This window comes from Vombatus ursinus, unplaced genomic scaffold, assembly GCF_900497805.2.
Source record: "Vombatus ursinus unplaced genomic scaffold, bare-nosed wombat genome assembly UNPS02014821.1, whole genome shotgun sequence".
NCBI lineage: Eukaryota > Metazoa > Chordata > Mammalia > Diprotodontia > Vombatidae > Vombatus > Vombatus ursinus.
Window position 1 is genome coordinate 44,829,936 of NW_020954599.1, and position 22,618 is coordinate 44,852,553.

The window sequence follows — 22,618 nt, forward strand, 5'->3', positions numbered from 1 at the left end:
AACCTATGGATGGACCAGCATAGGAATAGGTTTTAATGGCCGAGTAAAGACAAGTGATGATTTGTATCATTTCAGGAAATGCTATTGGAGTACTAGAATATAACTTAAAGGTTAAAATGACACTTTTTGCCTTTCTCCCGATTAATATATGTGTACAGTCTTACACCAAGGCCCATTTCATGCTTCATTCACTTATTTTTTGTAAGAAGAATCTAGGGGCAGCTAGGTGGCACAGTGGATAGAGCTCCAGCCTTGGAATCAGAAGGACATGAGTTCAAATGTGACCTCAGATACTTGATGCTTACTAGCTGTGTGACCCTGGGCAACTCACTTAACCCCAATTGCCTTACCAAAAAAAAAAACCCAACAACAAAAAATCATTAAAAAAAAATGGGGCAGCTAGGTGGTTCAGTGGAGAGAGCACCAGCCCTGGATTCAGGAGGACCTGAAGTTCAAATCTGGCCTCAGACACATAACACTTACTAGCTGTGTGACCCTGGGTACTTAAAATCTAAAAATCCTTTCATAAGGCCTTTAGTATATGTTCATACCTTTGAAGATACTCTAATTTATCCAAAAGGAAGGATCTCAGATGCAAAAGGGCTTGGTTAAATGGTTAAAAGAAACCTGGTAAAATGTTTTCTTTGAGGGGCAACTAAGTGGCGTAGTGGATAGAGCACTGGCCCTGAAGTCAAGAGGACCTGAGTTCAAATCCAGCCTCAGACCAAACACTTGACACTTACTAGTTGTGTGACCCTGGGCAAGTCACTTAACCCCAATTGCTTAAAAAAAAAAAAGTTTTCTTGATCTTTAATTATTTGTATTATTATTAACATAGTTATCATAATTAATATGAAAATTCAATTTCTATGATCACTATAGTATTAAGCACTTACTATATGCCAGGCATTATGTTAAGTGCTGGTAGATAAAGAAAAAGCAAAACAAAAAATAATCTTTTGACTTGAGGAGCTTACATAATAATATGGGAGCCAACATCTAAAAATCAGAGCTTTAGAGCACGGAGGGGTACTAAGAAAGGCCTCCAAGAAGAGGTGGCTCTTCGGCTAAACTATAAAGCAAGCTTGAAATAGAGCTCTAGAAAACCAGGCTTTGATAAAGTTCATTGGGATTCAAATGGACCATGCCTTAAATCCAAATCACTCTGGCTCTCACTGATTGGCCAATAATAGGTCCCAGCCCAAGCCTCACTTGGTCATTGTTTGGGTTTTGATGGCTCTGAGTGAGTGTAAATAGCAATTGTTTCTGCTCTGGTCAGAAACACTGAGGGTCTTCCCCTCCCAGTTCTATTATTATTATTATTATTATTATTTTGAGTAGGCAAACTAGTCCATCTTTTGCCTCATTTTTTACCTGGCTTTAAATCACTGAATGGATGTTGCCTCAGACAACCTGAGACCTGGGAGAGACCTTAGCTTAAGGCCAAGGTCTCCCACTGGATCTAGGGTCATCTCCAGTTGTCCTGACCTATGTCTCGCCACTGGACTCAGATGACTCTGGAGGAAAGACTGAGGCTGGCAAATTTGCACAGTCCTGCCTCACTTAAATCCAATTCATTTGCAAGTCAAGACATCACCCTCCTAATGTCATTGGTCCCCTTTGAGAATGAGGGACAAACAACAACAACTACCACAAAGGAAGCCAGGGATTCCTCAAATCATAAGGGAAGGTTGGAGAGCATTTCAGATATGGAGAACAAGCAGTGCAAACACACAGAGATAGGAGTGCTGTTTATAAAGAATAGCAATTGGGCCTGTATGGCTGGATCACAGAATTATGAAGAAGGGAGTAGAATATTAGAAGACTGGAAAGGTAGGAAGGGGCCACGCTGTAAAAAGCTTTATGACACCAATACCCAAATCCAGAACTCTAAATGCAACCTTCAAATTCATCAAGCCCACAAAAAATGTTATTTATCTGAAAATTATTCATTATAACCATACATAGCCTTTCCCTCCTCACTGTATGAATTTATTTTAACTGTTTCCATTTTTTTTTCCCAGGCTGAGGAAACAAATGCTGAAAATAAACCCAAGGTTTCTCTACAAACAAGATTCCCATAGATGAACTAATATCTACTGCATGCAGAGAATTGTGTGAGAGACTGGGAGGAGAGAGAAGAAAAGGTAAAAAACAAAACAAAATAAAACTCTTATCCTCAAGGTGTTCGTAGCCTAGTTGGGAAGATCTAAGGTACATGGAAGGACATGATCAAAGATAATTTTTTTTTTTTACAGAGAAAAGTGCTAAACAGTCAGCATTTTGTAGTAAAAAGAGAATTGGACCTCAGCCAGAAGACCTGGGTTTGAGTTCTGTCTACCGTTGACAAGTTGTGGGATTTTGGAAAGATCATTTTAGTTTTTTGGGTCTCATCTATTCAGGGAGGGTTTAGATTAGATGATTTCACAGATTCCATCCAGCTTCAAATCCTCTGTTTAGAGGATTGTATGGAAAACACAGCATAGCAGACAGAGAACTGGTCTCCGGATTTGAGTTTAAGTCCTGCTGCTGACCCATGATGACTGTGTGATCCTGAGTAACTTACTTGACCTTCCATTGCCCTAGGGCCTGAAGAACACTTGCTAGTAAATCCAGAACCAGATTAAAATATAAGTAGGAAATATTAACAAAGTAAATAAAAATACAATAAAATTTAAATAATAATGCCTTTAAAAACTAAGTAAATATATGCCCCCACAGGGATCCTTATGTATGAATTAGTGGTCTCCATTTATATTTGAGTTTGATACCACTGCTCTATGCCTACAAATTGCAAAGGTGTTTCCTCAATCGGCAATTCATTAAACCAATGAAATCCCAGTAGTTCCCATCCTATCCTATTGGGAATTGGAGATTCATGCCCAGATTTCAATGGGTTGCTCCCTTTAGGCTGTAAGGCTGGGGTAAAGGATTGGTAGGGAGAGGCAAGTGACTATCACAGAACCAATTCCAAGTCAAGGAAGCCATGAAGAGGCACATCAGTACAGCAAACTATCTTTTTCAGGGTTGTCCAAAGCTTTGTGCAGTCTTCTTTATTTGTTCCCTTACTGGTTGCTTCTGGCCTGCTTCTTTCATTATTGTCTGTTTTTATCTTGGCTGCTTCACTCATGTTGACCCAATTCATATCTTGATATTCCTATATGTTCTCTCTTCCCATGTTCTGTTTTCCTTCTCTGTCATTTGATTCTCAATGATCTTATATTAATTTCCTCTACCCTACTCTTTATGGCAGGAAGTCATTAGTCACTTACTTTCAACCACATGGTACTTAGCCTTGACAGGAAAGAGGATTCTTCCTTTATCCCTTCAGTGGAATTCAAGGGTTCTTACCAGTTGCACCCTAGCTACCAGTCCTTTAAATAATAGCAGGAGAAAATCAAAGGAATGTATGATTAACAAGAAGATAGTATAGGCATGTGGTGAGAAGGAGGAAGAGATAGCTCAAATGTCCCTTTGGTTGCCTCATGGCGTCAAGAAAATTCAAGGTAGGCCCCTCAATACACTGAATTCTCAAGGCATAACTTTGCTATAGCCTTTCAACGAGAATACAAGGGAGCTGGTGCTTTACAGACTTGTCCAACACAAAGCCACTTCCCACCTTGGCATGATGCTTTCATAATTTCCCATTGCCACAGCAACCATATGGAAGGAGGAAGTTTCATCCACTCCCTGAATTAAAGGCATTTCATGTTTATATTAGCACAATCCTCTTTATTGAGAGAGCAATTCTCAGTAAGTAGACTTAAAGATAAATACACAGCCTGAAAGTTGCCTCTCTGCTCATTTGTACTTTTGATTTTATACTTTAGCTTAATTGGAAGAAAATAATATTCATCATTAATTTAACTTTTATTTACTCTGGATTTTGATTTGCACATTTTCCCGATTTTCCCCCTTCCTATATAGATCCCATGTGCTTTACTACTACTCAGTTTTCTCCTCTATACAATGAGGACATTGGAATGGATTATTTCTAAAATCTTTCTAGGCCCATATCCTAGGTCTAGAATGTATACTTCTGGGATTGGCTATCCATATCCAGATCCTAGTGTATTGTTCTCTTTGGACCACAAAATAAGAGTAAGAGGAGGGCAGGGAGGAGTAAGTGGCCATCATAGAATATCTCAATGTCAAAAGGACAATTTTAAAGAAGAGATATAAGATTAGGCCCTTTTCTCACTTAATCTCTGGTGCATTATACTCTTAATAGTAGCAGTTCTAAGTTTCTGAAGGCTAGTGATAAAATTATGAAGGTAGGATTTATACCTTGTTCTACAAATGATTTATAATTATGTTATTTACTGTTCTGATTTTTTTTCCTTGTGTAGCCAATGAACTCTTATCCCAACAGTGGCATGGATGAGACATATTATTGATGCAAAATTAAATTTCATTATGTATCTAAAGTGTCATTCTTTTGTTTCTCCCTGGCATTTTTTTGCACCAGGTTGGGGTGTGACATTCCTTTATATTCTTGCTTGCTGCCCAAAAGTTCAAATGAAATGTTACCTGTCTTAGCAATGTCACCTGTTCTGGTTCTTTAGGGCAGGAAATGATCCTTCCACCTTCTTACCTCACATGGCACTTTAGACCTTCAGTATTGTACTTGTTATGTTGCATATTTATGTATGTGTACATTTAATTAGCCGTTGTTTTTCATCCTTCGCTCTCAAAGAGGACTAATGACATCACATGGTTGAACTGGATTTAAGTGAGTCAGAGCTGCACAAAGTCATCTGCTGTTGAATGAATGAATATAGGAACAGGAGGAATTTGTTCTATTCTTTTTTCCCCACAGGAATGGAAATAAGACTGAAAAATTGTAGCTGTGTCCCTTGGCAGAATGTGCTTCTTACCACTCCCAGACAGCTAGGTGGCTCAGTAGATAGAGTGCTTAATCTGGAGTCAAGAAGACCTCAGTTCAAATCCAGTTGACTAGCTGTTTGAACATGGGTAAATCACTTAACCTTTGTCTGCCTCAGTTTGCTCAACTGTAAAATGGGGATAATAATAGCACCTACCTTTCAGGGATGCTGTGAAGGTCAAATGAGATATTTGTAAAGTGCTTAACATGGAGTCTGGCACTAGTAGGCACTTAATAAGTGCTTGTTCCCTTCTTTCCCACATGTTAAATAGCCTTTAATAGGATTATAGATTAAAATTGGGAGAGATCTTAGAGATTATCTAGTTTGATCCCTTCATTGTGCAGATGAGGAAACTGAAGACAGAGAGGTTAAGTAACTTGCTGTGGTAACCCAGCTAGTGTCTAGACCTGACTCCATTTTCTGTGCTCTATCCACTACTACATTCAGACTTTCAGCTTTTAATCCTTCATTTTAGCTACTGACTATCAGAGCCCTTTGGAATTTAGATGAACCAGGTGACTATTGGTACTGATAACCTCAGAGCATTGAGTAAAATGTGTGAGACATTATACTACTAGATGGAATTCATAATAACCAGATTTCAACAGTTAAAAACCAGGACAAATCATTTTAAAATATCCTTGGTAAATAAGTCTAAACAACAATAATGCTAATGCTTATGTAATAATAGAGTGAAGTCATTCCTATTTAGACAAAGTAGGATTGAAACCCTCTAGGCCTCTAGCATCACACTCAAGGGGCCACTAAACCGTACATAAGGTTCCCTGCAGTTGGATAATGATTTAGAAAACCGTATATTAACTTTATCCATGTACTATTGTATTTTTATTTAATTTGGTTGATTATTTCCCAATTACATTTTAATCTGTTTTGGGCTGCACTGGAGAGTATTGCCAGCTTTCTGCTATGGGATCATTATCTAATCAAGAATTTGGCCAATAGGGAGTTGTCTGAGCTTTGCAAAAAGGATAGAAATAGATAACACCAAATTCTTGGCAGTGACTCTACACTTTGGGTGACTCAGAATCATAGAATTTTGAGGCTGGGGAAGATCTGAGAGATTGCTTTGTGCTAGAATTTCAGAGCTATATTATCATCTAGTCTAATCCTCTTTTACAGATGAGGAAACTGAGCCCTAGGGAAGATTCAATGCCCCAAAGTCACTGAGTTTGTATGAGGCAGGAATAGAATTTCACCAACCTCGTTCTTCCTACTTTACTAAATTTCTGAAAAGATCTGTTGGATAAAAAATTCAATTAGTACATCTATACATATATGTGCAAACATGTAGAAAAGTATATGTACATATTTTTACCCACATATATACTATATTTACTTCTGTTTTATTTATATATATGTATATTTGTACAATAATATACACACAGATATAGCTATCTATATTATATATACATATATTTCTTTAATTGTAAGTGGTGTGAATGGAAATTTTACTGCCATGTATTATGAGCTGATTTGATTGCTCCCTTCAAAAAAAAATAAATGAAAGAAAGAAAAGGATAATATGTGCTAGACAAGATGACTTGTTTTCTTTTTTTTATTTCCACTAGGTGTCATAATATATGTTTCTGTTTTTTCTTCTAGTCTTTTTCTTCTGCTAAAGAATTTTACTCAATGTATTCTTGGTGGGTATGTGCCCCAAGTTTGCTGGAGGGCATTGTTTTGAGCAATATTTACCATCAAAGTAGCATATTACTTAACTTTTTGCATTGTATCTTTTACTAGTAAGGGGGGGAGGGTGTACTTTTATTAGGTGAGGGATGGAAATTAGTTTCCTTTTCTATTTCTGAGAGTTTTTTTTTAAAGATTCAACTTCAGCCCTTGGTTGTAGCTCATTTAACTAAATAGCTGACCAGGTCTCTCAGGCTCCACATAAGAGTCAATGTCTTCTTCTTTAGTTCTTTTTGCTTTCTATGGCATCTGTTATCTTGAAATGAATTTGATCCTTCTGGCTTAAGGGCTAACTTTGCTCAATTCAATGGAAAGAAGTGGAAAGAACATTAGATTGGGGTTAGAAGAAGGAGAGGGAAGACCAGAAAGAGATTCTCATGGGGAGAAATGACCAAATATTGGGGAGTAGATGTCAGAACAGTTCCTGATTTCATAGTTTTTGCTTGGGGATCAGACTTCCATGAAAAACCAAATAAAGTCCAAAACAAAGTTTTTTTTTTTAAAATCTCTCTTTTAATGGGGGGGGGGAGAGATGAAGTTGGAGTAAAAGGAAATAAATGCTTGTTAATTTAAAAGAAGTAAAGGTGAGAAGGAAAAAAAATGCTCGTTAATTGAAAAATACCATAAAACAAAACAAAATGAAACAAGGCCTTGTGAAAAAGAAGCCTAAGGTACCAGTGGTGCAATCTGCAGTGAAGCTATGGAAACGTAGGAGCAGGCTTGGACATTCCAATCCCTTTTGAGTTTACAGTTGCCTGCTTCTACTGTGCCATACCTAGCATGGGGCAGTAGATACCTAGCATGTACCATTAAATCTTTGTCCCCAAGGTGCCAACATGGTAGGAGATGGGGTACAGTATGTGTTTCTTCCCCAGCCATGAGAATGGTGGAGGACCATGATGCATGGAGGACCATCTTAGTCACTTACTAAGTCCTCTCCATTCTATTTTCACAATACCTTCTGCACCTGTCCATTATGAGTAAAATGCTGTTTCATTTATGACTTTTTATCCTCAGTGTGTAGCACCATGCTGGGCATACAGAAGGTACTTAATAAATGTTTGCTGATTGAATGATTCAATTCCAAAGGTCAAAATGTTAGGTTAGCCCCTTATTATCTCTTGTTTGGAGTACCGTATATTGTTGTTGTTTTTTTGTCCTTCAATTTTGAAGAGAACCAATCACATCACAGGGTAATGTCTTGACTCATGAGTGAACTGGATTTAAGTGAGGCAGAGTTGCACAAAGTCATCAGCCTCACTCTCTGTTCCAGAGTCATTGAAGTCCAGTGGCAAAACAAAATTCAGAATGACTAACAATGACCCAGGATGCAATGGATGACCTTGGCATCTTCAATGTCTGACCAAGCTCTAAGCACTCCACAGCACCTGCTTCACCTGCCTTCATAGCCATTGGAAAAATTGTTCTCATCTGCCCATCCCACTGAGGAGGGGTCTTCATGTACTTGGGACAGACACCTCTCAACTCATGGATGGATTTGAGGCCCATCAGTTACCATCAATTTGGTTTAATCCATCTTCTGAGATGATTTACCAGGGGTTAGCCACTTTGCATACTACAGCTTCTTAGAGCCACAGGTGAGAGTTGAATGCCAGACAGACACCAAAAGCTGATGAACAGCAAGCCCTCACACCAAAGGTCTTAGTCCTCCTTACACCCTAGCATTATATATAATTTTTTCCTAACCGGACTCATTTTCTCCAGTTTCTTCTTCTCCAATAGACCAAATACATGGCAGCCAGAATAATCTCCCTAAGGCCCAGTTCTGGTCACGTGATTGCCCTACTCAAAAATCATCATTGGCTGTCACTGCTTACTGAATGAAATCCTAATTTCTTAAATAGGCATTTAAGTTATTCCACAATGTGATTTCAAATTCTATTTCTAGCCTCATTCCTAACTACTCTCAATTAATGTGTGCCAACCAAACTATAGTAATTTACTCACTATTTCTCACACATTCTAAATGTAATTCCTTTGAAATGAAAGAGATGGTTAGCAAATATCTAGAAACTTACCTGGATTTTAGCAAAGCTCATGACAAAGGATTTCATATCTGTCTTGGAGAAGATGGAGAGGTATGCAGGAAACAATGCTAAAATCTAGGTGAGTTACATCCACAGTACTAAAAATGGAAAGTATATTACTCTAGCATAACCTGTTTTTGATGAAGCCATGCTGACTCTTCAGCACGAAGCTGTCACGGCTGCTTCCTTTTCTAGATTTTTGCTAACCATCTCTTTCTAGAATTTCCCGATGAAGTACAGTCGAGCTCATTAGACTATAGTTTGCAGATGATGTTCTTTTTCCTATTTTTTTAATCAAGGCAACATTTGGTCTTCTCTAATCTTGTGGTTCTTCTCCTTTACCCCATGATCTTTAAAATATTAATGGCAGAGGATCAACAATCACATCTGCTATTTCATTCTGGATCCAAGAATGTAGTTCATCTTGGTCAGGTGACTTGAATGCATTCAGAGCAGTTAGGTACTCTAATACTATCTCTTATTTTTCTCATGTATTAACTCTCTTTCAGTCATTTTTGTTCTCTCGCTTACAGTATAAAAGGTCATCCCCTTTTGAAGGCTTGAATAGTTTTGCCTTTTTTTGTTGTTGTTGTCACTTATCATTGTCCCATTTGTCCCAAGAAAAAGTTCAATCCCTTCTTTGATTTTCCTTTTCTCCTCAATAAAAAAAATGAAACAAATCCTAGAAACCCTTTTGGTTGTCTTTAGCTTTCCTTGCTACTCTCAGTTCATTCTGAGTGTTAGTAGACTTGGCACTATCTTTACAGGACCTTGCCCAAATCCTATATTCGTCTTCTATTTCCATTGTCAAAAATGGGAGAAAAAACCCAATCCTTCTAAAATGGCACTTACATCAGACAATTTAGACACAAGCCAGCCTTTGAAGTTTGTTGTCAGAGGGATAGTAGACAATTTCATTCATACATTCCATCTTCTGTACATTTCTTTTTAAAAGCTGGATGCTTCAGACAAATATTATTTTCCTCTTCTTTGGAATTGTTTCTCTTTGTGCCTTCAAATTTCATTCTTGAGGATCTCTCATCTTTCATGGTTTGACATCTGCTGAAACATTTTAGTCCATGGGATCTGATTTATCTTCCCTCTGAACCTACTGAAATCTACTTCTCAAAATCTAGGATCAATGCCCAGATTTACTTTCCTTTATCACAAATTATAAGATAGAATAGATACATCACTGAGATTTCCATCATTTTCATGTCAGCTTCTTCCCTGTTAGTGAGAATCAGATCCAGAATAGCATTTCCCCTTCTTGGTACACCCTCTCTTTGAAGGATGAAATTATGACTAAGGCAAGAAGTTATTAGTTGCTTTACTTTTGAGAGAGGTGTGTGTGTGTGTGTGTGTGTGTGTGTGTGTGTGCGTGAGAGACAGAGAGAGATAGAGAGAGACAGAGAGGCAGAGACCTCTGAGAGACAGACAGAGAGAGGCAGAGAGACAGAGAAATTCTTGGATTTCCTCATAATGCTAGTTTCCTTCAAGACACCACTCAGGTCTGCCTCCTAAAGAAGGCCTTTCTAGATCCTCTCATTTGTTATGCCTTACTTTCAAATATCATGTCAGTAGAATGTAAGCTCCTTGAAGGCAAGGCTATTTTGATTTTGGTTTTGTAACCTCAGCATGGCAGCTCAATTCTTGGTATACAATAAGCACGTAATAGATACTCTCCAAGTTGAATTGAGTGAGAGGTGGGCACTCTAACAAATCCAAATTAGCTGATTCTCTGATATTACTTTTGGTTCTCATAAGATTACCTCTCCTTAGAAGTGGTTAAAAATGGATAAGCCTATTTTGGCTACACTAAAGTCAATTTATTATCTAAGGCAGGTGGCTTTGATCAGAGACAATTCTGACAGTCACGTGGAGGAGACACCAAGATTTGAGGGAAAGGGGCAAAAGGAGAGTTGATTGTCTTTATCAATCTCAGTTATAACCATTCTATTGGACTTCATCTTTTTTTTATTTTCAAGCTGGAACAAGTCTCCTTATTGTCTTTAAAGTCTGAAGCTGGCTTAGCAACTGACTGTAAATTCTGTACGTATTTATTATTTTAGGGTGGGGTTTCCAACAATTAACTAGCTTTCTGGTAGTGTCTACTTTTTCTTTCCTTTTTGGTTCTTTTAAACTTACTTGAAATAAATATATCACCACTCTTCTCTAAAGAAAAAAAGATTGTTTTTCTTTCTTCTTGACATTCATTTCAACTACACAACATGTAAAAATAATGGGAGGTTTTTGGTTTTTTCCTCCCTTTGCTTAGAATGTCTTTTAAATCAGACATCTGGTATTTGGCACTCCACTTTTATTGGTCCTATTGAACACTTTTAAAGGGGGATAAATCATATGACTTTCATTTTAATTTTACTGTAATGGTTTAATGTAGCCAGCATATGCCGAGTAATAGCATTAAAATAAAATTGGTAAATGAAAGATTAAAATCTCTGTGTTAAGCTGTGCAGTGACACTAATTAGGGAATAATCTTTAGGATCAGAATTTTACAAAAACAAGTTATTTCAGTTCTAATGATTTAAGGGGAAATTCTGTACCTTGTCACAATATATATGTTGTTTGTCATAAACAAAAAAATTGTAAGAGAAGCCATCATCTTTCACTATAATTTTGAAAACCACTTTGCACTGAAAAATGAAAGTCTGTAGACAAACACTTAAAGTGATTCCACATTTGGCTAGTTTGAGAACCAACAATTTCATGAAACATGTACTGATATGGTCTGGCTTGAATAAAGCAAGAGACCTCTCCCCATTATAATGAATATGAATTTCAACCTTGCCTATGTCACCAATTTATAAGATGAGATAGCCTTTTCCACCTAACGCCTCCATCTGGGGCATGCCGCCAACTGTGTGGCATAGCTACTCCTGCTCAGGGCACCTACACAATGCTTATGATTCACTTTGAGAGTTATTTTCAGTTCTGAAATCCAGCTGCTTTGGGGAGGGGATCCCTTTTTTCTTTCAGTTTGGTGGTTAGGAGAAAGAAGGGTGAATGAGGTAATTTATTTGGTTCTTGAAGCTCCCTGAGTAAAAGGCGCAATCACAAGAAAGGTCCAGGATGGTCTAGGGGAAAACATCCTGGAATTGAAGTCAGACAACCTAGGTAAATTCATGGTTCTGCCATTTTCTCACTGTGTGATCTAGGACAAGTTACTTCAACTCTCTGGGTCTCAGTTTCCTCATTTGTAAAACAAGGGAAATGGATTAGATGCTCTTCAAGTTCTCTTCCCATGCTAAATACTATGACAATAAACTGTATGTGTCAGAGTGTAGGTTTCAATTCTAAGCATACTTTGAGATAACATGGCTTATAAATCCAAAAGGTTCATTACTCCTGATGAGGAAATTCCATTTGTCAATGTAAATCAACCACTCTTCCAGACTTCTGAGTCTTATGATGTTGCCTAGGTCACTGAGAAGTCAAGTGACTTGCCCAGGGTCATATGATCATTATATATCAGAGGTAAGACTTGAACCCAAATCTTCCTGACTCCATCTGCTTTACCATGTTGCCTCACATTAAAAACAAAAATTTCAAAAGGATTTGTTTTAAGAGAACCTCATATTCATATACTTTTCTCACATATCAGTTAGTAAAGGGTACACTTTGATTTTTCCTTTCATTATGCAGAATAAGCTATTGTCCTACCATATACTTAGATCTAATGGAAAACAGAGTAGAACAGACTCTACATGTACTGTAATCCCTGGTTCTATGTGTCTTTAGTCTTTTTATCCCACTCTCTTCCTCTGTATTCATTAAATAAAATTGTGTGTGTGTGTGTGTGTGTGTGTGTGTTGACTGAATCAAAGAATCATAAATTAGATTGAATCTGACCCTCTCATTTTAGAGGTGAGACTTCCTGATTTTAGGCCTGGCACTCTATCCACTGTGCTGCTTAGCTGTCCCTTCCTGACTCTAAATCTAATACTTTCCCTACGGATGTACTATGGCAGGATTACTTCTGTATATGTTTTCCCCTTCTGCATTTGAGTGTGGTCTTGGGCAAGACAAAAATAGCTAGTATACATATGTGTGTGTGTGTGTGTATACACATATGTACATGTAGTTACATGTATATATGTATAGATATAAATATATATGTATGATAGCTAGCACTTATATATTGCTTTAAGGTGTACAGAGCATTTTACGAATATTATCTCATTTTATCTTCGCAACAATCTTGGGAGGTGGGGGCTATTATTATCCCTGTCTATAAATTATTACCCCTGTTTACAAAGGAAATTGAGGTAGAGAGAGGTAAAGTGACTTCCTCAGTATTACACAGCTGGTAAGTGACTGAGGCCAGATTTGAACCCAGGTTTTTCTCACTCCAGGTTCAATGTTCCGTTTACTGTGCCACCCAGCTGCCTGTGGGCATGAGCTTTTCATTTTTAGAATGGGAAGTTTGGACTAGATGCTATCAAAACCTAATACTATGTAGGAATTCTCTGAATCTATATAATTTCATTTCATTTAGCGTCTTTTTATATTATAGCCATATATGGCCTTGCTGTCCACTGATGCCTTTTGATTGTTGCCCTCTTTCACACTGAGCCTAAACAGTATGTCAGGCAGATGGCAGGCAGCCTTGTACAAGAGTGCCTCAGTCAGTTTGTAATTGTCAGCATCTGAGTATCCTTGAGAGACTGTCTCCTACTCCTTAAAGATTTGTCCATTGTTGTGGAGGTGAAGGGAATTAGGGGTGGGGTGGGGGAGGGAAACACGTTCATTATTGTGGCTGGATTAGGGAGGTTCAAGATGTTCCTCTCAAATGTCATCATATTTGGTCATAGGACAGTAGAAAGGAGCCAAGTATTATGTCTTGGGATCCCTGGGGAAGGTCTGCTCCTCAGCCCGCTCACTCAAGCCGTTGTGGAGATGGCTGTATCTTTGAGCTTTTTAGTATCTAAAGAGCGTTCAGTTGTGCCATGATTCCTGGTGTCTTGGATCATATCCTATTTTTCCTCTGATCATGCATGGTCGTTGTGATCATGGACTTGACCGTTGCCATGGTTTGAAATAGGCCTGTCTTCTTTCTCAGATTTCCTGCCATCATTTTCTGGGTACAGATCGTGATTATATAAAAGAGATGTACTGCTTAGCTTGGCCCACAGGAGCTGGCAATCTACATCTACCTGTGTCTTATACCCAGGCATTGCAGGTTGTGTTGGGTTCTGTCCTAGGGACGTGATCTCTAAGCAGTAGGATTAGGTTCCTCATTCTCATAGCCATTAGCCTGATAAGGACTCCCTACCCTGGCATCCTAGGAACAATGTTAATTACAGCCTGAGTTACAACTTATGTTTGGGACTCCCAAAGACGGAAAATAAAAGACATCCAATGGTACAAGGCAGATACTTATTCCTACTCACAAAATGCCAGGCATAAAAGAATAAGAACACATATTAACAGAATGATCAGAATGTTCTTCAACCGCTAATAACTAGGGTTACAATAAGTCAGGAGATTAACTCGCTAAGACTCATTAGCACATAAAGCAATGGTGCAGTACCAATAATCACACATTTAACTTTTCACTTTGACAGTGGGCACTGTCTGATCAAACACCCAAACTCTCGCTTCTCTTTTGGGCTCCTCACTTCCCCTCTCCTCCCTCCTTCCCCTCTTCCTCTTCCTGTTCTTGGTAGTGGTGGTTGTTGTTGTTCTTCTTCTTCTCCCCTCATTTTGCCTGAAGTTGCTCCGTTCTTCAGGTAAATGGTTTTCTACATCCATCTGTCCTTGTTGTGTCTCTGTTCTTTTTGAATCTCCCCCTCCTGTCAAGCACTGTCACTGAAGTCGATGCTAGTTCGATTCTTGAACCCACAGATCTCACAAGGTGGCTTCGAGTCTTAGACACATGGGACATGTTACCCCCTAAGTTCAAGAAAGAATAAACATAAAGAGACAGAGGGGGCCATGTGCTCATGGGCTGCATAGTAGCACAATGGCAGACAGAATAGCGACCCCCTCCCTCATCTGACTCTTGGAGCCATCTCAAAAAAAAAAAAAATCACGTATTTCACAACCAGAAAGAACAGCAAAAGGTTCCAAAGAAAGGAGTAGTTTACTTGTGTCAGTAGTTCTCCTGTCCCAGCAGCCAAATAGAGACCTCTTCAATGTCACACAGCCCTTCCCAACTAACAGCCAAAAGCAAAATTTCCTTATAGTTGACTAAAAGTGGGCAGAGCTCATGCTCTGTATAACCCAACAAGAAGAGTGACTATGAGCACGTCCCATGCTACTGTTATAACTACACTAGGAAAAAGTTACAACCAAATCTTTTTAATTGAAGGATACAGTTGGATTGCCCTTTCCATTTGTTCCACTTGTCCCTTCCTTCATTTTTTTTTACTAACACCAGGGCCAGCAAAGTCATCAATAAACATCCTAGGTCTCTCACACAACTGGCATCATGTCAGAAGATGGGTAGGACCACCCTGAATGAGTATCCATGTTGAAATCATCTCATTATGGACAGGAAGATGGTGAGCAGGAAGGATTATCCACTTTGATCTGTGGGTTGTCATAGTCATCTTCTCCAATCTAGACATGGACATGTTTCACTGGGCCCTGGAGCTCTCATCCTGTAGTGACTTTTGTCATTGCCTAACATTATGTTGACAAGTGTAGGTATGTTGATCATTTATTTTCTTTTCAATCCCACTACTGCTGCTGTTGCTGCAAGAACTGCAATCATTCCCCTCAAGGTTGTGTCACCATCTCTTCACTTAAATCCTACTGCCACACCTCAGAATACTGCTCTTCAATTGATCTTCTTAAGTAATTTCTTAATACTATATTAGGTATGAGGTGCAAGAACGCTTTTGTTTTAAATTGTTAAAGTTTAGTTAATATATTTATTCTTGTCTGTTTCCCCCTACTTGGAGTCAATATGCTGTTTATAAAGGTCAAATTGGAGCTGTTATTAGCACATATAGCACCTTCTCATCTTTATCCTTTCTTAGAATTTTGTATTCACTTTTACTTTGCTCTAATTTTTCCATAATTTGATCTTACACAGAGCTTTCTGAAATGCCTATTACATCCATAGCCAGTCATTTCTTATCTAAGATAGAGTCAATTTTGTTTTAAAGATGTTACTTAGTACCTTTTGTCTCCAATGCTTTCTTACTTTCGTGCTTCAAGATAATATGTATGATATACAGGAATGGCACTTCTGAGTTACTTTCTTTGTCTGGCTACACAACCACCTATCAAATCTCTCTCTCTCTCTTATCTGTCTACCTCTCTATTCCTCTCTCTATCTAGAAAGGGACTTTAGATAAACAATGAACTGGGCCTAGAATTAAGAAAGAAAAGGTTTTAAGATTGAATTGCATTTGGGAAATTGCTAATTGACGGAAAAAGGACACAAATTATGAGACAGCATAATCTTGGGAAAATTGAAATTACAAACAGCCCAAAGGACAGCACAAAGATCTATGGTGTACAGATTTAAAGAAACCTGGGAAGATTTGTATGAACTGATATAGAATAATGTGAGCTGAAACAGGAGAATAATTTATACAGGTTTGAAAGACTTAGAAACATTGATCAATGCAATGACCAACTACAACTCCAGAACTAATGAATTATTGCCCCCCCCCCCATTGTAGAGGGGATGGACTAGAGGTATAGAAACTCTTTTTATTAATCCTAAGGAATGACATTTTGCTCCTCATGCCATACCTAAATAATTTTGAGCTTGTAGTTCATAAAATCCCCTAAATCTCATCCACATGAATTATTGTCAAGCTATGCCTCTCCGATCCTGTATTTGCATAGGTTTTTTTTTAACTAAGATATAGGACTTTATATTTATCCCTATGGAATTTCTTCTTACGAGATCTAGATAATCATTTTAGTCTTTTTTGGGTGGGTGGGGCAGATCTAGACTCAAATCCAACAAGCCAGGTATTTTTCTAAGTGTTGCCATCTCCATTAGAATAGGAGCTCCTTGTGGGCAGGGACTCTTAAACTTTTCTGTTTTTAACCTCAGCACTTGGTATAGTGCTTTGCATATAGTACATAAGTAAGAAATCATTCATTCATTCACCAGCATGTCATCTATGACTGCATCCAAATAATTTATAAAGAGGAAGAAATGAGCATTTATTAAGCACCTGCTATGTGCCAAGCATTGTGTTAAGTGCTTTATAAATATCTTATTTGATCCATGAAACAATCCTGTGAAGTAGATGCTATTATTTATTGCCCTTTTATAATTGAGAGAAACTGAGAGAGAGGTTAAGTACTTGCCCAGGGTCAGCAGGTGCTGAGGAATGAAGGATCAAGATTAGATCTCTAGGAGCCCTCCCTGGAGATCTCCCTTCAGGTTGGTACTGATACAGTAATGACTACTTTTTTTGGGGGGGCAGTTATTTAACCAGCTCCAAAACCACTTAATTGTACCATTATCTCTCCTACTTGTCTCCATCTTGTCTACAAAGAGAGCTTGAGATGATTTATCAAGTGTTTTTCTGAACTCCAAATTGCCTATGTCTTCAGCATTCCCTTGATCTACCAGTCTAGTAGGAACAGAGTTTAGATCAGTCAATTCTTTGATAATAGAGAATTCTCAGATAAGGAGACCATCTCTACCATCACAATTCAGCATAATCTCTGCAACTTTTATTACACTGTCAGTCAATCAGTCAACTAGCATTTATGAAGTGCCTACTATGTGTCAGGCTCCATACTAAGGTAATACAAAGACATGCAAAAGGCAGTTCTTGCTCTCAAGGAAGCTTACAGTCTAATGTTAAGTGACTTACACCTCACATGTATCAGAGCTACAACTTGAAATCAGGTTTTCTTGGCTTTGAGGATGGCTCTCTATTCACTTTGCCATGCTGCCTCTTACCAGTTTGTTAATCTGTACATGCCTATCAAAACTGGGAAAGCTCCAGTTCTCTCTCTTTCTCTCTACGGAGATTGCAAAGTTAACGCTTGTGCTCACTACACACTTTTCTTCCTTTTTTTTTTTTTTAATGGAGGGCTTAAACCCACAAGACTTGATTTATGGTCTTGTTAGGACCGATCGTGTCACTGCCCTTGGTGCACTGGCTACTTTACTTCCGTGTGATTTTTCATCCACGGAGAAACTTCCAATTATTTCTGAAATTACCTGTTCATCTAATGATATTCACTTAATTTTGGTTCCATGAATTTTTTATTTTTATGAGAACACTTTGGCTCCCAAAGCAGAATGAGAACATCTCTGGATGCTTCCACACCTCTTTAAATGTGGAGCTTAGTGTACTTTCCATCGGAGGAATGAGTGTTGTCAACCAGTTAGCACAAGCTCTTGGAAAAATCCCTGAACTTTGTACAGGCAGAATAATTGCACACAAATGCATTCGGGAATCCTATGGAAAATGTCGTCCAGCTCCCTGGCCTGGTTACCACACAATTTAGCAAGTATGTTAGAACAAATTACCCCTTTTAACCGTAAGCCATTCTGTTTCACGCTTTTTAATGAAGGCCTGTGCCACACACTAGAATACTTCTCACCTCATTACTACTCATAAAAGGCAATGACCCATTCAAAGGCTCCTCATATCTCCCATATGAGATGTAAAAAAAAAAAAAGCCTAGTCTCCCTCATTCTGGCACAGAGAACAGAACAGCTTCTTTCTTTATCCTTTGAAGTTGATCATTAGGATGTTTACTAGATAAAAGAACTCAAAAATCGATCTGTGGAATCTCACTGCTGTCATGGGCTAATGTTCGACCTACCCCACTGCCCCCCACTTAAAACCAAACCTAAACAAAACAGAAAACAAAGAAATCAGTGTTGTTGTTTAGGGAATGCAAGAGAATTGCAGGGTTTTTTAGATTCGGTCACGCTCCTACAGTTTGCCTCAGATACTTAAAAAGAAACTCTAATAAGCAGGAAGAATTTAATGGGCCACTGAAATGCAAAGTATGGATTCAATAATAATTTTTTAAAGGGCAGGAAGGGATGCAAGTTGATAAGCCAACTTAGAAAAAACAGTCCTAACTTTTGAATCAAGCCACCATTTTTTTTTCCCTCTCCCCAGAAAGGTACCGGCAGAAAGGAACACCAATTTAACTCCTTCGCTGTTCAATGCTTTCATTTTTGGAATAGTAAATAAAATAAAATAAAAAGTTTCCCTTTCCCTAGAAATTAGTTGTGTCCTTATGCTTCCAGTCAATTTTTTCACCCAGCTCTGGTATAATCTTCTCTGTTAGTCATCAGGACTTTTCAAAGATAATACTATCTTGTATGCCTCAGCTACGTTCAGAAAACTGAGAGCTATAGGGCGGAAAGAATGAAAAATGAATTTCTTATTCCCTCTCACAACATCAGAGAGATAATATCAAAATTAGTTTATTTTTGTCCAACTTTATGACAGAAGCAAACCTTTTAAAAATACAAAAATATTGTTCACATTACTCAATGTGCTGGTGAGGCAGAGGTCAGTTTCTGTCCTTAAGCTTACATTCTGTCAGAGCAGGGAACATATACACAGACAGGTGAATGCAAAACATAAGAAAGAATTTTGTTTTTTGGAGAGGGGGTAAGGAGTACAGTATTTGCAGAACTAACTTCAAAAGCATGTTTCTGATCTGACTTTGGAAATATGCAAAGGAGCGTGAATAACGTTAGCAAGTTTCACTTTTACTGCACAAACACTGTTTGGCAGTTGGCCCAACAGGGTGCAACCGACTAGCAACACTTGCAGTTCGACAAAGAGCCAATGCCCCTGACTAAAATAGTTTGAAAGCAGGAAACCAGCATCTGAATCCTGTAATGTAATAAAATACAGAAATCTGACACATGGTATAAATTTAAATGATGCTTAAAGGCAATTCGCTTGCAGGAATAATATATTTAATTTAATCTTTTCAGTGAAATTCCCAGCAATTCCTTTTCTTTGCAGGGATATATTTAAAAAATATACATCTGATCACCTGATGCAGCGCTGTCAGAACCTAGGAAACACTTGAGTTGCACTGGTTCTAAATTAAATTGCTATTCTCTAGGCACTGCCCCCAGAAACAAAAGCTTAGTTTGGATTACACTCACAAAATGACAGTGGAGGAAGGGAGGTACTGTACTTTAATAGGACCAAGGAAGGACATGCTTTCAGAGACTTGCTGACCTCTAGAATAATAACTGCACAGCTTTGTTTCATTTGAAAACATAAATCTGTACACACGTACTTAGCTGGACATATATCTATGTAGTTAGAAAAAAAACCCAGTTAATAATAAAGGAAAGGATGAACATTGGCACAGTACATGTTGACAGCATTATGTGAGTTTCTCAGCATTCTCTTGCAGGCACAATTTTAACTTTTTGTTTATAAATTCCACTTAGACATAATTTACAACTTCTGTTAACTGAAGCTGGGTACTATAAAACGTGTCCAAAAGAATCAGAGTAGACTCATTTGAGCTGTTACAAATATATCCTGATATCAAACACTGAGCTGTGCAAATGACATCCATTTAAAAAATTCTGAATTTTTACTTATCTACATAATATATTTTAAGCCCAATGTTGGGGAATAAATGAACAAGGCTTTTATTCCTCCCCACCATTTTGAATGTAAGCTATAGCTGCCTCATAAGAGAATTAGGATCCTGGAAAAAATAAAATGAAAAGGGCTGAATTATAGGATTTTACACTTCCCCAGGGGTACCAGTGGGAAGAAAAATAAAACTGCAAAGTCAAAAATTCATGCCAACGACCTGGTTTATAATGATTTGATTGCCTCATGTCAGAAGTATTCGACATTTTAAAAGGACAACTTTACATCTACTTCAGAGCCCTTCTTCTTTACCCAGGCATAGAGAATTGTATGGGTATGATCTCCTCACCTTCCATTTGTGGTATTTTCATGGATGTGAGCTTGGGGGCACTTGTCAGAGTGCTACTCTTTCCTGTAAATTCCTTGGTGTTTTCTAGTATGGCATAGTATGGAATATTATAGTATAGTGTAGTACAGTATAGCATAGCATAGCATAGCACAGCATAGTATAGTATATAGGGCAGCTAGGTGGCACCAGGCCTGGAGTCAGGAAGACTCATCTTCCTGAGTTCAAATCTGGCCTCAGATATTTACTAGCTGTGTGACCTTGGGAAAGTCATTTAACTATATGCCTCAGTTTCCTCATCTGTAAAATGAGCTGGAGAAGGAAATGGCAAACCAGTATCTTTGGCAAGGAAACCCCAGATGGGGTCATGAAGAGTCAGACATGACTGAAAAGACTGAACCACCACAACAAAATAATATAGTTTGGTATGGTATAGTATGTGTATATTTGAAGGTTGCACTAGCATTCCAGAATTTTGTGCAGAATAGCTCTGCAGTAATACAGTCCAGTTTTTATAAAAGTCTGTTCTATCTTTGCCTCTAGGGAGTTGAAGGTCAGTTAGGTGAAGGATGAACTCTATGTCCATATTAGTTCTTTGCCTTTCGATCTGGGTACAAGCTGTCTTCTTTTTGCTGTCATTTTTTAGTTGCGGCTGAAGAGGATTGTACATGATACTATGTTTTCATTAAGGAATTATATTAAATACATCTTAGTTTTTTTTGTTTTTTGAAGTTATAATACATCAAACATATTAATTGCAAAACTTGTATTTCTGTCTGTAACAATCTCCTATTTTTTATACTTAAAAATGTTTATTTGATTTAATCATTTTTATATGATTATCATTAATTCAAGTCATCCCCAGAAAGTCCTTCCCTTGTAATCAATAAGCATATTTGAACCAAATAAATCCACAAATTGTTCATGTCTGAAAATATATTCTTCCCCTCTAGTACATCACCCTTCTCATCATTCATCAGTCCTCAGGAGTAACCAACCACGCATTGAACCAGAATCTTAACCCTTTCAAATTTGTCTTTCTTTACAGTGTTGTAGTCATTGTACAGACTGTCAGTTTCTGTTTATTTCAATCTCCATTAATTCATAAAGTCCTGCAAGGTTTTTAAAAAAATTTATATCTTTCATCTTTTCTTATGGTATAATAATACGTCATTACATGTATCTACCGTAATCTGTTCAGCCATTCCTAAACTGATGGACCTCTTAGTTTTAAGTTTGTTTTGTTGTTTTTTACTATAACTGAAAGGGCTTTTATGAGTATTTTTGTACATATGAGTTCTGTCTTTTAGCTCTCAGGGATATATGCCTAGTAGTGGAATCTTTTTGGATCAAAGGGCACACATAATTTATTTATTTGTAGGATATAATTCTAAATTGCTTTCCATATATATATTTTTCAATTGGGGTTTTTGGTGACAAAATGCCTTGACCCAATGCTATTCAAATAAAGACTCTTTTGATCCCCATGGCTCTTTTATGACCAATCTACAATTTCTTTTCTTATGTTTTAGATTATTACATAGTAGACGATGGGACAGACTCTTAATGTGGGATTTTTGTCTAATGGAGGTTATAAGTAGAATTCTCAAGTCATATAACCATGAGTTCATCCTAGTGTCACAGCTTAAAGGGGTAGCTTTAATGGTGGAATTTTAGGTGCAGTGGTAGTTAGATGGGAAGCTATCTCAGGGCCTTTTTCACATTGTATTTGCACACAATTATTTTGTATTTGGATCACAATATATTTGGACAGCTCAAATGCACCACCAATACTGACAATATGTGCAAAATATTTGTAAGAAAAGCTTTCAGATTATTGGATGTAGGAGGACATGGACAAACACTAGCTCAGGAGTCTGAGGACCTGAGTTCAAATTCCACTTCTGACACATACTACCTGTGTGACTTTGGACAAATTATTCAACCTTCTTGGGCCTCGGATTCCTCATCCATAAAATTAAGGGGGCTAACTAAATGACTGCTAAGGTTGATTCCAACTCTATATCTATGATGTTATAGGTTGGCTTTAAGAGTCACATAAGATAAGAAAGCATGGATGCGATTTT